Source organism: Sturnus vulgaris, chromosome 5 (genome assembly GCF_052056855.1).
Source record: "Sturnus vulgaris isolate bStuVul1 chromosome 5, bStuVul1.hap1, whole genome shotgun sequence".
In the NCBI taxonomy this organism is placed as follows: domain Eukaryota; kingdom Metazoa; phylum Chordata; class Aves; order Passeriformes; family Sturnidae; genus Sturnus; species Sturnus vulgaris.
In genome coordinates, this window is record NC_142247.1 from 45,094,849 (window position 1) to 45,112,119 (window position 17,271).

Genomic DNA, 17,271 nt, shown 5'->3' on the forward strand with positions numbered 1-17,271 from the left:
ATCGTTCTATGAAGTGCACATACAATTCACTAGGATTTTGTTTTATATTTGTATATCTCTGGGTTGGTACAGACATATTTGTAAACTTATTTAGGGCTCTCATCCCTAATTTTTTGCCTGGTTTAGTATTGCAGAATTTAAGCGTGCTTGGGTTTGAGGATCTTCCATGGGACACACTCCCATGAGTTGGGGGACCCCCGCCCCAAAGCACGGGTCTTGCTGGGATAGCCTTGAGTTTTTTAACTCTTGTTCCTCTGCATATGTTCTCCAGGAGGATTCAAACATCATATACTGCACTGGAGCACAGATTAATTTTGCAATCTGTTTTATATCATAGGGTGTCAGTCATGAATCTAAGCATACTTGTTACAGCAGGGGATCCCAACCCATGCTTAGCAGCCAACTGGCGTAATTCTGCAAGAATTTGCCAATTAAAGGCTACATATTTATCCATAGTAGTTCCATTTCCCCTTATTACTGGGAATGCAATTACTGTTTCTCCCCAGCCCTGCCAGTCCTCTTCTGTAGGCAAAGACATAGGCACAGCAATTAATTCAGCCCCCTCTAAATCGCGAGATTCCAAAGCTTCTTGCTTTACCTTCATCCAGAAGACATCCGGGTCCCAGGAAGAGATGACCTCTGATCAGAACATCAGTGGGGCTGGAGCTGCTGTTTGGAGGCTGGCTGCCAAGGTGCAGCTTGTGTTCTTTTCCTGGATGCTCTAGCTATTCCTCTGTGTAGGGATGTTTTGGAGCTGTTCCATGCTTGGCTTCTGATGTGAAAAAGCTGTGAGTGCTGCAGGATCGGGGCTGAACCTCAGTTCTGGAGTGGTTCTCAGGGCTTTGGTGTTGATATCTCTTGGTCCCAAGGCACTTCTGGGTTTATCGTGTGTCTCTCCTTGTGTGACGTCATCACAGTGCACCTCTTCTTGGGGATCGGTGGGGGTCTCCATGACAACTTGGGGCAAAGACACACCCTCTGGAGGCTGGGCTAGGGCTGGAGGTACCACCCACCAAGGCGTGGTTGGAGTAGGAGGCATACCCCACCAGGGTGGGGCTTGGGGCAGAAGTGCATCCCATGAGGGAGGCTATGTTTCCTTTCTCTCGCCCAGGACCATGTGGTCGCTGCCATTTTGGGATCTTTTTCCCCCCGCTTTTCCCTGGGATGGCGGGGAGCGTTCTGCTGGCCCCTTATTTCTGGCTGCAGCGGGTTAACTGGTCTGTGGAGCCGCTTCACACTGAGAAGGTAAATTCATTCTCTGCTGCCATTTGTTGGGGCTCGGCTGCATTTCTCCATATTCTTCCTTATCCTCGTTTGGTTGTCATCCTCCTTATAGGTCTGCACTGAGGATTTAATCTGTTTTATTAAGTTTTGAATGATCCTCCAAGGTTTTACCACCTTAACTGTTTGTGGATCATTTTTAATGCTCTATTTATGTTTTCTTTTCCAATTTTATTGCAATAGTCCATATCTAGTGCAGTCTCCCCGGTTGGTTCTAGCCCCTTTTTTTTTGTCCATAGTATTAAATTAAAGAGTGGTTCTTTTTCATATTCTGTTTCCCATTCCTCCAAAAACTCTATCCATACCTTTACCGCCAGGTGTGTCTGCAGAAAAGATGTTTCCCATGTTTTTTTTCAGCTCTTTGGCTAAAGTTTCTTCCTGTCTCTTCGGACGACCTGGCTCTGGCCAGAAATTACCCGCCTCTATTTTGGGCGTCTTCTCGGACGACCTAGCTCCAGGCCAAAAATTACCATCTCACGGGCATCTCCTGTCTCTTGGACACTCCTGACTCTTGGCCAGTACTCCCTGTCTCTCTGGACGGCTCTGTCTCCCCCGCTCACGGCAGTATGGCTATGTCAGATCACGTCGCAGCTCACCAGGTGATGCATTGACTGGCGCTGTGCCGGAGACAGAGACACAGCACTCTGTAATCCATGTGACAAAAAGCCTTTATTCCCTTTTGACTTCACCTCATATACCCCTTTGTTCCCGGGTAAGCACCTGTGATTGGCTCCAAGTTCAGGCTGCTCAGCTCTCTGACCAATAGCTCGCTGCAGCTTGGGCTGGAACTCATTGGGTCACATCCTTGTCTGTCTCCAGTTCTGTCCTATCTCTGTTCTCTGGGGGCCTGTCTTATCAGGCCAGGCCGCTTCTCTTATCAGTGGTCAGATTAACTGCCCAGTACAAGCCAGCTTGCATTGCAACACTAAAAGGATTCCAAGAGACACCACATATTCAGATGAAGATGTATCTAACAAGGCACCTGTTTCCTAGAGATGTATCAATTTTTCCACAATTTCTGCACAGAAACACTGATCCCACAAAGATTTTCCCAGGATGTACCTATAAACAAAGACAATGTTCTCCAGATCACCAAAACTAGAGAACATTCATGTATCTCCTCTTTAATACTATCTAAACATCTGGAAAACAGATTTCCTGTAAGGCCCTATACTCAGGCTCTCAAAGCACAGGTTACTGGGGTTTGACACCCTACAATGCTACATTTTCAAATTGGAATACTGGACCAAAATTTTTCCTGCAAAGACACAGCACCCACAAGCCAGTCACTGTTATTTAGGGGAAAAAAAACAATCAATGAAAAAACTAACAAAAAACCCCCACTGACAAACAAAACCTCAATGTGTATGTAGAGACCATGTTTGAAGTGCTGTATCATTGTATTCATGTTTTTTCCAGAAAACCAAAATCCTCACTTAGCTCCTTTTGCTCTGGGTTTAGAGACGATGAATCTGTCTTAAAATTGTGTGTTCCTTTCACATTGGATTTCACTAGCCACAGCTGCCCTACACAGTTTCTCACTGAACTATATAATTAAGTTACATTTTCAGCTGACTACATAAGTTGATCTTCAGATGCAATAACTGCATGTGCAGACTGACATTCCGGACATGCACAGCTACTCTTTGCTATACCCTGCTTCCACTGAAACAAATGGCAAAGCTTCCTTTAACTCCACAACTTAAAGACACTTCTTGCAGAAGAAAGCACAGAAACCCTAGCCAAAAAATCAAATTAGCAGTACTAATTAAACACTTTCAGGAAACAGCGGTAAATCCAGTGAAAGCTGCTGGTGAACAGCAATTGCTAACCCTGGGACAAGACCTTGACTGTTGCAGAGAGTTGTGTCTGTATGGTCAACAAAATGGAAGTTAAGAGCCCTGAAATGCATATTAGACAGACTCAAGAACAGGGTTTATCTGAGATTTTGATGTCAACATTTTGAAGGCATAATGATGACTTCTAAATTCTTCAGTTGGAGAACAGACAGAAATGAGCCTTTTGGACAAACTGAACTCTCAGATAAGGATTTAGTCTCTGCTATAAGAATGCTCAAGTTTAAGTAGAATGTTTTTCTTTTAAATAGTTATTACAGATATTTGCAAGTCAAGTAATCTAATAGGAGCTTCTCCATAATAAGCAGTCCTAACTCAAGAATTTACTTCCTGTGGCATACTGTAAGTCTATTCCTGCTTTCACAGGCCAGGCACATTTTTGAGTTCTAGGAACAGCTAGAAAATTGTTCAGGTCACTTCACTAAAATATTTATTAAACTTACACAAAAAACAATTGAGTCACATCTTGATGAATGTTTCTCTGTGGCAAGTATTTTTCTTAAAAATAGTTTGAAAATATTATTCCCAGTATCTTGAATGAGTAAAGACATGTTTAAAATAATTTCTAAACCAGACTGAGATCAAGTGACTGTACGCACTACATAAATCTGAAATTCCTGTTCCAGGTCTCTGCAATATTGAGGTGATAAATCCTGATGGGTTCTGGAGTTCTAAGGTATGAAAGAAATTTCACACCCCCTTCATGAGAGACCAGAATAGACTTTTGAGTCTATTCACCAATTTCCCAGCAGTACCCTGGTCATCTAGGAATGGTATTACAGCACTTGTTCTGAACTCAAAGCTTTCAGCATTTGTTGCTACCTCAAGGCAAGAAGGAGGCATCATGAGAAGGCCTTCTAAACCAAACCCAGAAAACAGTAAATCTCAAAGCACGGCAGGATCACCAGCTCTTGTAGTGATGTCCTCTAATAGCCTTGAAGAGGCCTGAAGAACTGCACCAAAGCATTGCCTGAGAGCACCAAAAAGCACGGCTTAAACCACCATGGGCTTCGAGCCCATGCCATGGCACCACTCGGCAGCACAAACTGCCTACAGCAAGAGCCTGGTGCCTGCAACACATCACTCCTGACTTGGTTGTGCCAGTCACCAGGCTGCCTCCCCATTTGGGTGCATCACCTTAAAGTTATTCTAAAGCATACCACGTGGCCACTCATTCTTTCCCTGTTCTGCATCCATTTGCTTCCTCTTCTCTCCCCCGTTTAATGACAGCAACACTAGTCTCCTCCTCCATCCAGCCCGTCTTGCGGGCTTGGAATAGCATTAACAGAATTCAGGTTTTAGCACGTCATCTCAGTCAGCTCATTTCTAATTTTATTCCTATAGCTCCGCATGGTATTGTGTCTCTGTGTCTTTCTGCTTTTGCCATCTCATCACACATCTGTTGCCAGGCAAACTGCTTAACTTGTGTATTGCAATTTGAGGGACAAGCCCTCCACCCTTAAAAGCGAGGTGGGATAAACAGATACAACTTCTTTGCAGCAAAACAATTCCTTTCAGCTGGTGCAGCACCTGCAAGGTTCTGCAGAGAAAGCCATAACCAGTTCATTTGCCTTTAACAATGACAGACTGCAACAGCTCTGGAAGAATTTACCAGCACAAACCGAACAGCACCAGCAATTAGCAAATCAACCCAGCAATAACCAGCCATCAGCCCAGCTTTCAGATCTGACAGCAACCATAGCATGAGTCCCACCTACAGCCCTTCCCTGGCCCCTGGTGCCAACAGTTTTTTCCTCTCCTGAGTTCTTCAGTCAAGCATAAGCAGGGTGCAGCACCTGGGCTGGCCAGGGCCTTCCACCTTCTCCAATCCCCAGGATAAACAGTGACATCAGGGTAGCATTTTTTCCAGTGTTAAGGATAAAGCACTGAGAGGGAAAACCTCCGTACACAACAGCACAGACAACACACGCAGTCATTGAGATGGCTTCCAACCACCAATGACCACGAGTCAAGTCTTCAGCCACCAATGTCCCTCACACCTGCCCAAATACCTCCCAGCACCACTTTTTTTTGCAGTCCTTTTCAAGTCAGCTGTGGCTCTTTTGGTCACAACTCAAGACTCTTCCAATCACTTTTACTGAAACGAGATCCAATGACAAGGGAAGAAAAGGGTGGGCTTTCAACTTTTTAAAGACAACTGTGATTAGTCCTCTAGCACTACAACACACCTGGTGTTCACACACCAAATGGCACACTGTGCTACCAGACTATGAATATGCACAGCCAACCAGTTTCAAACCCACACTGGAACATATGAGCACCCTGAGAACAGGGAAGGTCCCTGAAGAACATGAACTGCCTCACATGAGCCACGTCACTGAGACCTGACAGAACAGCACTTATGGAACAATCAACACAACACTAATACACTTTGGGACTTTAACGCAAAGTCTCATGCATCCTTTTCCAATCTTGTGATTAAACACTACCATAATAGCAATCCACTAGGAAGGGAAAAAAAAACAAAAAAAACCACTGAGTATAGTGGGTATGTATAGTGCCTAGAATGGATGGTACTGCATGTGCAAAACACTCCTTTTCCCTGAGCTGATTTTTCAGGTAATTTGGATACAAAATAGTTATTTCTCAGGTTTCCCCATCTTGGTAAAATTTTGACTTGCACAGGTCAAAGTAATAAATACATATCCTGAGAATTATTTTCTCCCACTTGAAAGTCAAACCACCTTTGTACCAGACTAATGATATACACATAGAACCTCCACCTCCAAGTCACATATATTTTCAAAGAATCACATTCTCAAACAATTAAATCCAAAGGGAAGCCACTTAAATTACTTCAACAGATGTAGAATTAAACCCTAAAGTAACAATTCATATGAACAATCCATATTTCATTTATATTGCAAGCTGAGATTCCTCAATAGTTTATCAGAAAAAAAAGGCTAGTCCTCTAACCCCCAAGAAGCCATATCCCAACTCTTTTGTGTGAAGGCAAAGAATAGCAAAACAACATAGAAAAGTCTAGCATTACCTGTGTCTTAGATTGTATACATCAACTCAACTATACTGGTGTAAGTGAATTTTTAAGAGGCAAGGTTAGACTTCTACCTTTTCTGAAACTTAATGGCCCCATGAATGAAATCCTCCTGACAAAGATCAAATTTAATCTAATATCCCTGATATTCAAACTTCAAAGGAAGTTTGGCAGCATTAAACTTTCAGATCCACACTACTACATTGTATTAGATGATGGATTTCATCACCTTTGGTAAATGTTGATAGAAGAACTATCACAGACAATACGGATTTAACTGCATATTTTGTCAGCTTATTTTTAAAATCGAAGAGTTCCGAGTGCTCCATGGAACATTTGTTTTCGAAACCAAATGAAACATCAGTGTTCAAATTCTTCTACATGCTCCACAAGAAATGAGCACTACAACTAAAAAGAAAAAACTCTTAGCAAAATTGTTTAGGCTTCTAGTTAGCTGATGTCAGAGTTCAGAAGTAAAAGGTCCAAACAGTATTTTGGAACACAAAATATTTTAAAAGATGTAATTATAAAAAATTATCCCTAACTTTTTATTAGTATGCATTAGGGGTTTGTTTTGTTTTAGGTTTTTTTTGCTTTTCTTTCACTTTTATAACTTAACTTCTATTTTTTTTACCCTGAAGAGAAAGGAGATAGCAATTCTTTGCACCTCCTTAATACCATAAACTCGGGCACAAATTGAGTTCTCTTTCCCCCTTATGTTGTGGCATATAAAGCATCTTTTCACTTAAAACCACTGGTCCTATAATCAATATTATTAAATGCCCAGCCTAAGAAGTTATAAAAATATTTCCATTAAGAATAGATTTTACTTCAACATAAAGCTAAAAAAACCCCACTTACTTCTGGTAAGTTTTATTTTTGCTCTGTGGTATCAACTGGCCCTTGCCTTAGCACATTAATAATTAGGAACCGGGGTATTGATGCTCTTATGAAGGTCAACAGAGAGCTTCATTGTCTCCTCTGCATTTCAAAAGACTGGAATGATAGCAGCAGAGATGATGAAACTTGGTTTCTCTCATCCTTATCCCCCTTGAAACACCATAACACCATGCCTGTTTCTGTCCCATATATCACCACAGTCCCTGTGTTCTCCCCTTTTCTGGTGAAACAAATTTAAGATTATTTCCAGCTCCTTCTGCACAAGCTTTCTTTTGGAGGAAGAATCAGCTTGTGTAATGCCCGATCTCTAGCTAATCATCTGCTGCCTCACTGGCCAATACACCCCCCACTCTGACTGACAATCAGGCCTGGCCAAAGAGAACAAATAAATCAAGGTATTTTCAAGAAGTCTGAGAGTATTCAACTTAGAGCTCGCTCTACTCCTTAGATAAGTTTGGCTTGGAAATTTTCCTCTGCAAACTTCAAGCTATGGACCTACCCCTAAGAGACGTGATAAACAAGTGTGCATTGGTCCTTCAATTTTGACTTCACATTATCCACAGAGTTATGTCGTGGTTTTTGTTTCTTCTGTAAAACCAGTTTCACTTGAATCATGCAAAGGGTAATACACTGTTGGGGGGGTTGATTCTTTCCCTTTTCTTTCTGTGGAATTTTTCCCCTTGTTATGCTAAGCATTTGTGGCTACACCCTAGCTCAGATAGCTAGTAACAGTTTCTCTCAAAGGGGGTGGGGAGAGGGGGAACATCGGAAAAGGAGAGATGGGGGTAGCTGCCTGCTCTCGTGGAGTCGGAGGAAGGCGGCCGGTTGTGCTACCTACCACCCTCCCCACCATCCCAGCGCCGGGAGCCACGTTCCCTGCTGTCAGACATCGCCCTGCTGCCTTCCCGCTTCCTCCTACTACCTCCGGGCACTCTGCCGAGCACCACGACCGACACCGTGAGGGGGGAGTGGCTCCTCCATCCCTCTCAGCCCTGGGCCGCTGCCGCCATCACCCAGCCCCTTCAGCTGCGCGGGCCCTGCCCTGCCCACAGCACCGGGAACTGAGTGCAGGGAGAGGGCCTTGGCCAAAGGGGACTGGAACTGAGCTATACTGTTCTGTTTTGTTGTCAATTTTTATAGCTGTTGTTTTCTTTTGTTTGCCTTGTTAGACATATTAGTAAAGAACTGTTATTCCTATCCCCATATCTTTTGCCTGAGAGACCCTGATTCCAAAACTATCATAATTAGAAGGGAGGGGGTTGCACTCTCCATCTCAGGGAAGGGGCTCTTGCCTTTTCTTAGTAAATACCTGTCCTTCAAATCAAGACATACACTAATGATCCCAATTATGGTATTTCCAACTCCAGTAATCTAGAATAAAGAAAGAAAGAGACTGGTAATGAAAATACTACCCTTCACAATTACACAAAGGTAAAACCAAGCAGAGCACACAAATTAAAATGTCAGCCCTGCCTTGAACCAGCTGTACTGAAAAGTTTCTGCACATATGAGGTCTCAAATAGCTGATTCACATCGTCTGTCATATCTTGATGGAAACATACTCTAAAACGTATACACATATACAAATATTTACAAACATAGATATTTTATATATCTATAAATCTATTCTAATACTTACACAGATATATTTAGAGAGGGAGACACACAGAGAAATCCCTAGTGTTTCTGATAAGGAGGCGTTACTTTCTGTATACATGAAATTTAGCAGGCTTTTTTTTTCCACTACTTGTGTTATGAAATGACATATAAACATTAAACTCATATAAGGAGCAATAAATTCCATTAATACAATCACCTCACAATTAAGTATTTATGTAGATGCTGCAGAAAGCTCATAGATATTTTATAGCTCATTAGAGGCTGAATAAAATTAAATCAAAGGGAAAAGGAAATGTGGTGATGCAAATGCTCACCTCAAATTGATCAAATTTAATCAAAATAAAAGTAAGTAATCTTCCAGCAGTCAAAGCAGCACTAGGGTAAATATGACAATATAGTAAATAACCCAGCAGAAATATAAATGCTCCAAGTACAGGCACCCCCTAATTAAAATCAGTTTTTTCAAGACTGTAAACTACCAAAGATGGGCTTTCACAGAATCCTTTCTGGGTATTTACACAGCAACTGTTAGAAAGGACCTTCAAGATGGACTTTTAGATTTCAGCCTTGTTAGTTTGAAACCGTGGGTTGCTTCTCCTATGAAGTGAGAAGGCTGCCGCTTTACAAGGGACAACACTCCAAACGTCACTGTCATCACATCACTCCCCAGTTGCTTCCCTGGGGCTATCACACAACGCAGACTTTCACAGCTCTGTCACCACGTAAGAGCACTACCTAGCATACCTATTTTGTATGCACACACATGGCATCTGAGAGTTCAGCCACTGCTCAGCTAATTGGCTACCTGCTTAATTACAACCCCAGCCAAGACGATGTTTTCTAAAAGGGTGAAAGTGCTGAGCATCTCCACAGCTACTAAGACTGTCACAGTCTCTGATTAGAGTGGTGTAAGCACCTTCAAGTAGTCATATGTGAAAAACTGCAGCCAAGTGCTATAATCAATATACCCAATTGCTATGAAAGTACAAGTGTTCTAAAAAGTATACTTGTGAGTTCTGAAGCCAGAGAAGTTAATTATCTAGTCACATCACTGATGTACCACAGATTCTTATGTGTGATTGAAATCTCAGTATCAACATCAGTCATTTGTGTTTCTGGAAGTATTTTGGTGTCTTTGGTGTGTTCACACGAAAGTTTAGAGCACAAGATAGGAGCTTCATTCATTTCCCTGATGGAGCATTGAATTACCCACCATTGCCGATTTGAGCTTCATTTTTCATTTGAATTAATAGTTTTACCTTCCAAGCCTCAGCTCTTTTTCTGCTTTTCTTCACTAGAGAAAAGAGTTCCTTTTTTCCATGAATATTTTCATAAATCTAACCAGTTCATTTCTCAAACTTTTTTTTTTTTTTTTCCAACCAGATAGGTTGCATCCAAGTCTCTTGCTCAAAGATGCTTTCTTAGTCTTTGGAATAACTTCCACAGCAATATTCTTCACCCTGCAGCTTTTCTAACATTCTTTAAAGGGTACTTTACCAAAACATCACCCAGTGCCATCCAATGTCATATGCAGAGGTAAAACCTTATTCACCCTGCAGTTTTGGGGCATGTTAGAGAGAAATCAGAGAGATATGGCCAGGTTGCCCGTAAAGCACAGTGGGTCTTTTCATCAACATCTCAGCTTAAAAGCAAGGCTCAAACTATCAAAACCCCAAAGCCTTCAGCTCTGCCCACTTATGCCAAGAAGTGATTAATCTCTAAAACCTTCTGCATTGTCTTCTCTTCTGCTCTCTCCTCTTTCAAAGCACACCAGCTTCTCTCATGCTTTGAGAGAGTAGAAAGGTCTCCAACAGAAGCAACTTGCCTTGTCCTGTGTCTACTCCCATTGGGTGTGTCCCTGTAGTTTTCCCTTCTCATCCTAAGAAGTGCAATAGCTACTTCAGATTTTGTCAAGGTGACTTCAAAATGCAGTACAAAGTTGTAAGCACTGTGTCTGTGCTCTGCAGCACGGAAATTTCAAAATTTGAGAGAAACCCTATAAATCAAGTCTGTGTTATTTTACTAGACTTCTCGTGCTAGCTGCAGTCTCTGAAGATTTATAAAACCGTTTGGCAGCATGCTACACACCAGTAATTACCAGAGCAGGAAACGCTTAATAATACAGAAATAACTCATAGTCATTATAGATACAGAGTATGATGTGAAGATAGACAGATTTTTTTTTTTTTTACCTTTTTCTTTATATACCAAATAAAAAAACAAGGAATCTTTACTCCAAACAAAAGAACTGCATGAAACTCTCCCCACAGCACTTCTCACTGCTAACAAATGCCACCAGGGAGCCTGCAAAGTACCCTTAGGGAGCAGCTATCAGACTTGTCCAGGCTTTCAGTCCTGGAATAACAGGCAATTCTGCAAAACAGATACCTTGCCTATGTAGACCAAAGAGATAAAAGGGCCAAATTCAGCCCTGTAACAAAGCAGCAGCAATGCTCCTGCCTTCACAACACTTCAAGGGTTTATATTTAGTTTTTAAACAAAGCATTAGATACATTGCAACCTTCATATAAAATGATCAACCGCTCAGTTATCACAACCACTTAAGAGAATTCTGTCGTTTATGCAGCATTTTTAATTACTCAGTATAAAAAGGCCAAATTTTGATATAAGAAGTGAGAGTTTGAGAAAATCTCCTAAGAAACACAACTTCTCAAGCACTGAATCTTTATCAAGGTTTTCCCATCTGCAAGAACATTGAAGAAGTGAAAATATATACTAAGGAATTTTGCCAGGCCTAAACCACAGAGGCCATGGAAGATGATACACAGTTTGTAGCAAGAAAATCATAATGTATCTCTATTTAGCATATGCATGTGCACCTATTTGCTCTAGATGCATGTATAATCAGCCCTAGTATAAAATTAGAAATCATATGAAGGATTAAACATCAATTGCTTGTCCTCCTACACTTCCCATCACTCTGCCAGGTCCTGATTAAATCAGAAGGCACAGTAGCAATGATTGGAAACAGACTCTGAAATTGAAATAAGAGAAGAAAATAACCATTTTCTTTTTGCAGCAAAACCTATAAAAAACACATTAGTATCTGACTGCCAACAAATACCACCATATTCTGAAATTAGGAAATCTTGATGGTTTTAACAGGATCTAAAAGGTGCAGAAAAATGAGGATTATTAAAACTTCAAGATGTGACAATTATATTTGATGATAGAAGTCAGTGTTATGCAAATTATTGTTTAATATTTCTCAGGCATCCCACATTTTATAACTATTTCTCAGTGACTCAGAGGGTTTCACACAATCTTTAAGTGTAATCTTCTGCTAGCTTCACCATCTGGGAGTTCACAGACAGCATTTAATCTTACTGGCTTTTTTCCAAGAGACTTACTGTATGTCTGTGGCATGTCTTTCTTTTAACAATCAAATTTGGGGGTTATTTTGCTTTTGACTATAGCTTAAAATAGCTCGCTATCAAAATAATATTAAGGAGATCAGGTCTCCAGACAGCAACAGCATCTTTTATGAGATTAGCTAACAGAGCTCAAGCCTCACTTGATGCTTTCCCCAAAGCATGCAGAAACTTCTTCAGAAATGAATAAATGCAGAAAACTTCTAACTACATGCAGATAAACCATAAAAAACCAAACTGCTGGTAGAACATAGGGCACCTCATCAGACAGGAAGAGCACTAGTTGGTGGGATGATGCAAGAAAGGGCAGACTAGGAATGAAGGGGGGCAAAGAAGGAGAGCAGAGTGTAATTACAAGTCAGGCCATAAAACCATTATACATATCTAGGGATATCCCTGCCATTATACATATGTGTATTTCTAGATTTTTCAATTATGTATATCCAGAAGAGTTACAGTAAGTTTGATTTCTCAGGTCCATTTTACAAAAAGATTTTTCTTTGTTTTGTTCTGGATTTTGGGGGGATTTGTTTTAAAATATATCAGAAAAATCATGGCCAGGAAGATGATGGGAAGATATGAAAGATGAAAATAGTGTTCCAATCCTTCACCAACTGTCTGGAGCAAAGCGTCTGGGTGTAGAGTCACTCACTCAATTCCTACTGCTCTGGACAGAGTCTACTGCATTCAAAGCATATGTAAAATTCAAAATTCCTACAGCTCTACCTTCCAAAGCATATATTAGAAACAGTGTTGTCTCTGCCCAAGGCAGGGGTTGGAACTGGATGATCTTTAAGATCTCCTTCAACTCAAACAATTCCATTATTCTCTGATTCTATTCTGGCACAGTTCAGCTTGATTTTTTTGTTGTTTTGTTTGGTTGTTTTTGTTGGGTGGGTGGGTTTTGTTGTTACTGTTTTTATTTTGTTGGTTTTGTTTTTAGCGCATTGGGATTTTGTTCCTTAGAAAGATTTTGTTAAGACTGATGGTTATTATGAAGGCTAAAGAACTAAGGGCAGAAAAGAGATGGGAGTTTAAGGTAAGGGCAACACATGAGTTGGATATAACAATTTGCTCGTGTTTCAGATGCTAGTTTTTTGGTCTGTGGTCAAACCTCAGCAGTTTGACATGCTCTAAGAAATCAAAGCATGACAACAACTTCCTTGTCCCCTAATGTTCCACAGGTCACATGTAAGCACAGCCACACTGGACATCACAGACTACAAACTGGCTGAGGAAAATAACACTGTCCCTCTTTAGACAGAACTCTTCTGTTTCATTAGTTGATTTTCTACACAACTAATTAAAAGGAATAATGATCAACATAATTCACAAAACATGTCTGTCACACTGCAAGATTAGACCAGTTGAAAAATATAGCAACATGACTTTTTTATCTCATATAGTACTCAAGTCAAGTGGAAGCACTCTTAGATATAATTAGAAAGTTTCCTTTTTATTCAACTGTTACAAACAAATAGAGTGAGACTTCACAGAAGCAATTTCATGGGAAGGACCAAATGAAAGTAATAAGCAAAAGAAAACAACACTTTCAAGAACACAAATACCTCCCAGTATGGCAACCTGCTGGCACACTAAATAAGGAAATGCTTTGCTTCAGACAAATGTCAGGAGTTTGTTTTCTTTAAAAACCTGTCTAAAATGGCTTTTTTCAAAACATCATCTAATAGGCCATTACCAACACATACAGAGGAAATCTATACTCCCAGCTGTGGTGCACATTCCTCAGATGCTAACACCAGCTAAGGCACACAGGAAGCCCCTATTTGCAACAAGGCAACACTAGTAATGGTCCTAGACTTCACTGTCAAATTCTTATGTTCAGATTTCTAAACGAAATTCTTATTCGCAGGTAGTTGAGCAGAAACATTTTTTTAGCTACACTGTCAGACTACTCTGCCATCCAATTGACATATTTCACTCTTTTGTAATAGGAACTGCATCCATGAAATATGGAGGACAAGAGGGATAGAAGTCAGCTTTGCAGTCACATCATCGGCTTCACCTCCTTCAGAAGATCTGAAGACATCCTACACAGCACATGGAGAGACTGTGACCAGTCAATGCTTTTTATAGCAAATCCTTCCCATCAGCTAGACACCACCACAGACAGATCCAGTCCCCACTCCATAGCCTTGTCCACAAAAAGTAACATCACTATTGCAAAACGAAAGCTTTTATAGCTCTGCATCTCTGGGCAGCAGAGCACAAGGTGAACAGACATAGGCAACACAAAGGACCTTTCCTACAACCCATCCAAAACTGATCAAGGGTACACAGAGCTTACACAGCTACCTGGAAGTATATTATTTCTAACACTTCAACTTATTGTTCAGATTTCATGCTGTTTCCTAAAACAAGTTAGGACTCTTTCACCTTCGTTTTTGAGCCTCTAACCACACTTCCTCCCACAGCCCCATAGATGTATATTTTACTTAGCCAAATTTGCACTGTTTACCAGGTTTACATTGCTGACGAATACTGGATAAGCACCGAACTGCAGATATGCATAATGCATTTTTCCTTGTTTCAGACAAAGAAATAATAGCTTATGAAGAAGTTCTAGCAGGAACATTCCCAAACAAGCTTATTTTGTGCCTGTGTTGGTTTGAAAGTAAAACCAGTGCGAGACTCCAAGTCAGTAATACAATTTAATAGGAGAAAAGAGAAAAAATAAAATACATGCAATAATATAAAAGAAACAACCACCAACACAGTCAGAAATACAACCTGACACCCTGTCAGTCAGGGTGTTGGTAGCAGTCCGTATAAATGGTGGCTGCAGTCCTCCTGGATGACAGATGTGGTTCAGGTGAAGCAGTGCTCCTGTAGAAGGTGCAGTTTTCCTCCGAAGATCCAGCGATGATGTGGAAAAGGTCCGACTTTCCTCTGGGATCCAGTAGAAAGGTCTGCCCTCGGGTCCCAAACCCCAGTTTTTTATCTAGGTAGGAAAGGCTTGGCTCCTGCCTCTGGTTGGGGCATCTCCCAATGGGATGATGTAATCTTATCAGTCACACAATAGGACTTAATGGCCCATTAACAGAATATATCTTCTGGAGGAAGGATGGGTTGTGAATAGATAACGATGATCATCCCCCGATCTTATCAGATGGCACATCAGCAGAGGATATCTCCCACAGAGATAAGGATCACCACCCCTCCCACATTTTAACAGATGGTGATAGAATACACATTTTTGCATTGTACCCCAGGACAGTGCCTCATATATGGAAAATCTCATCTCTTTCCGCAAATTCCAAACGTGCTTTTAACTTTGGTTGAGATAGGCTCTCTGGCAAAATGCTACAATAGCTCCATGTGTGACTTAGGTCCCTCACTACACTGTGATATGCTACTGTGAACACCACATGCTTTTGTATTGCAAGTGCCTTTCTCTGCACAGAAAACAAATCCCATCTGCTCTAATGCCTTGAGAGTATAACTACTTCCTTGTCAATACTTTAGTTCCTTCAGGTCTTGTTAAAGGCCTCACAAGGTAAAGAGTTTTCAGATTCCATTCTTATTTTCAAAGTCATTCCCCAAGACTGAGCTGTTTGTTCAGTGATTCTTTATGACTAATCCATTCACTAGTCACAGATCTTTCCTGCCTTCTAACCTGCCTGTAACAATGCTGGCTTGTTTACCATAATAGGATGTTCACTTGACTTTTGTGAAGTCTTTTTCAAACAGTAATCTTGCAACACTGGGGAAAGCAGTATAGAGCCCCACAGGTCTGTGTTGCTTCTGAAGACCTGTGACGCTCAACAGGAGAAGACAAAAAAAAAAAAAAGGGGGGGGTATCTGGATATATTTCTCTTGCCTTTTTGTTTCCAAAACATATGTTAAAATATTATACAAGAATTGAAAGACAAAGAATAAGATGTTACATGATGCCAATATCCAGCAGTAATTATTTTTCTTCTCGGTGAGGTAGCCTTCCTCAATTATTTTCTGGGGAAAAGTTCTTACTCTGGAATACCATAAAATAAGCACATTCATCTTTGAGCAAAATAAAAACTGCCTCCTGCAATGTTTAAAAAGACACTACTAAAATGAAAATACTGCCCACCATTAAAAAAGCTTTTTTCTTTTTTAAAGGAATTTCTCTCCATGCAGAAAAACTACATATCACTTTTTGGTATTTTGTGTTGCCACTTTTGTTTTCTATTGCAGTCTCAATGGAAGGGGCCCCCTCCTACATTTTGGTATTTCCTCTGTGTCCTGGTTTTGGCTGGGATAGAGTTAAATTTCTTCATAGCAGCTTGTGTGGGGCTGGGTTTTGGATCTGTGCTGGAAACATGGTTGGAAGTATAGAGATGCTTTTATTATGGCAGGATAGTGTTTACACAGCACCAGAGCAACCTTTATGCTTTCTTACCCCATCCCACAAGTGAATGGATTGGAGATGCACAAGGAATTGGGAGGGAGCAGAGCCAAGACAGCTGACTTCAACTGTTCAAAGGGATATTCCATACTATATGGCATCATGCTAGCAATAAAAGTTGGGCGCCAGAAGGAGGAAGGAAGCAATATTTGGAGTGATGGCATTTGTCTTCCCAAGTCACCATTATGTGTGGTGGGGCCTTGCTCTCCTGGAGATGGCTGAACACCCGCCTGCCCATGGGAAGTGGTGAATTAATTCCTTGTTTTGCTTTGCTTGCATGTGCAGCTTTTGCCCTACCTATTAAACTGTCTTTATCTCAACCTATAAGTTTTCTCACTTTTGCCCTTATGATTCTCTTCCCAGTCCCACTCTGAAGATCTGCTGATGCTTAATTGCTGACCAGAGTTAAACCACAACACTCTGGATTACCATTCCAGACAACAAAAATAAACAACTGTGGAAAAATTTTCTCAGCAGCTCAGTTTGTGCCCTAATTGCATCTGCTGCACAGGTGAGAGTGGGAGAAGCAAGAGGTTAATTCAGGAATGAAGCCAACCATGGCAAAGCAATCTCCTTAATGCCCCGTAGACACCTGTCATGCAGCAAACATGAGAGAGTTCTCTACTTCAAAGGAAAAAGAGGACTAGGGGAAGATTTTAGGTTTTCAAGATAGTGGTCTTTAAATACATTTAAATCCAGGATCTTGGGGCTTCCTGAAACAGGAGACTCTGAACCACTTCTTTAACAGACTTATTTGGTATGTCCTCATGTAATGAATTCTGCCAATTCTACTCTAAGTCA

The 17,271-nt window shown here is 41.0% G+C and overlaps 1 protein-coding gene across 3 annotated transcripts in view; it reads right to left on the minus strand.

Moving 5' to 3' along the window:
* Window positions 1–17,271, minus strand: part of PPM1H (protein phosphatase, Mg2+/Mn2+ dependent 1H) — a 134,363-nt gene that overhangs the window by 102,540 nt on the left and 14,552 nt on the right. Inside the window, exon 1 of one of the 3 annotated variants that reach the window (XM_088165614.1) lies at window positions 599–1,086. The exons of the other annotated variants lie outside the window; for them this stretch is intronic. The gene's annotated coding sequence lies outside the window, so the exon portion shown is untranslated. Of the gene's footprint in view, window positions 1–598; window positions 1,087–17,271 lie in introns of those variants that run through there. 3 annotated transcript variants of the gene reach the window in all.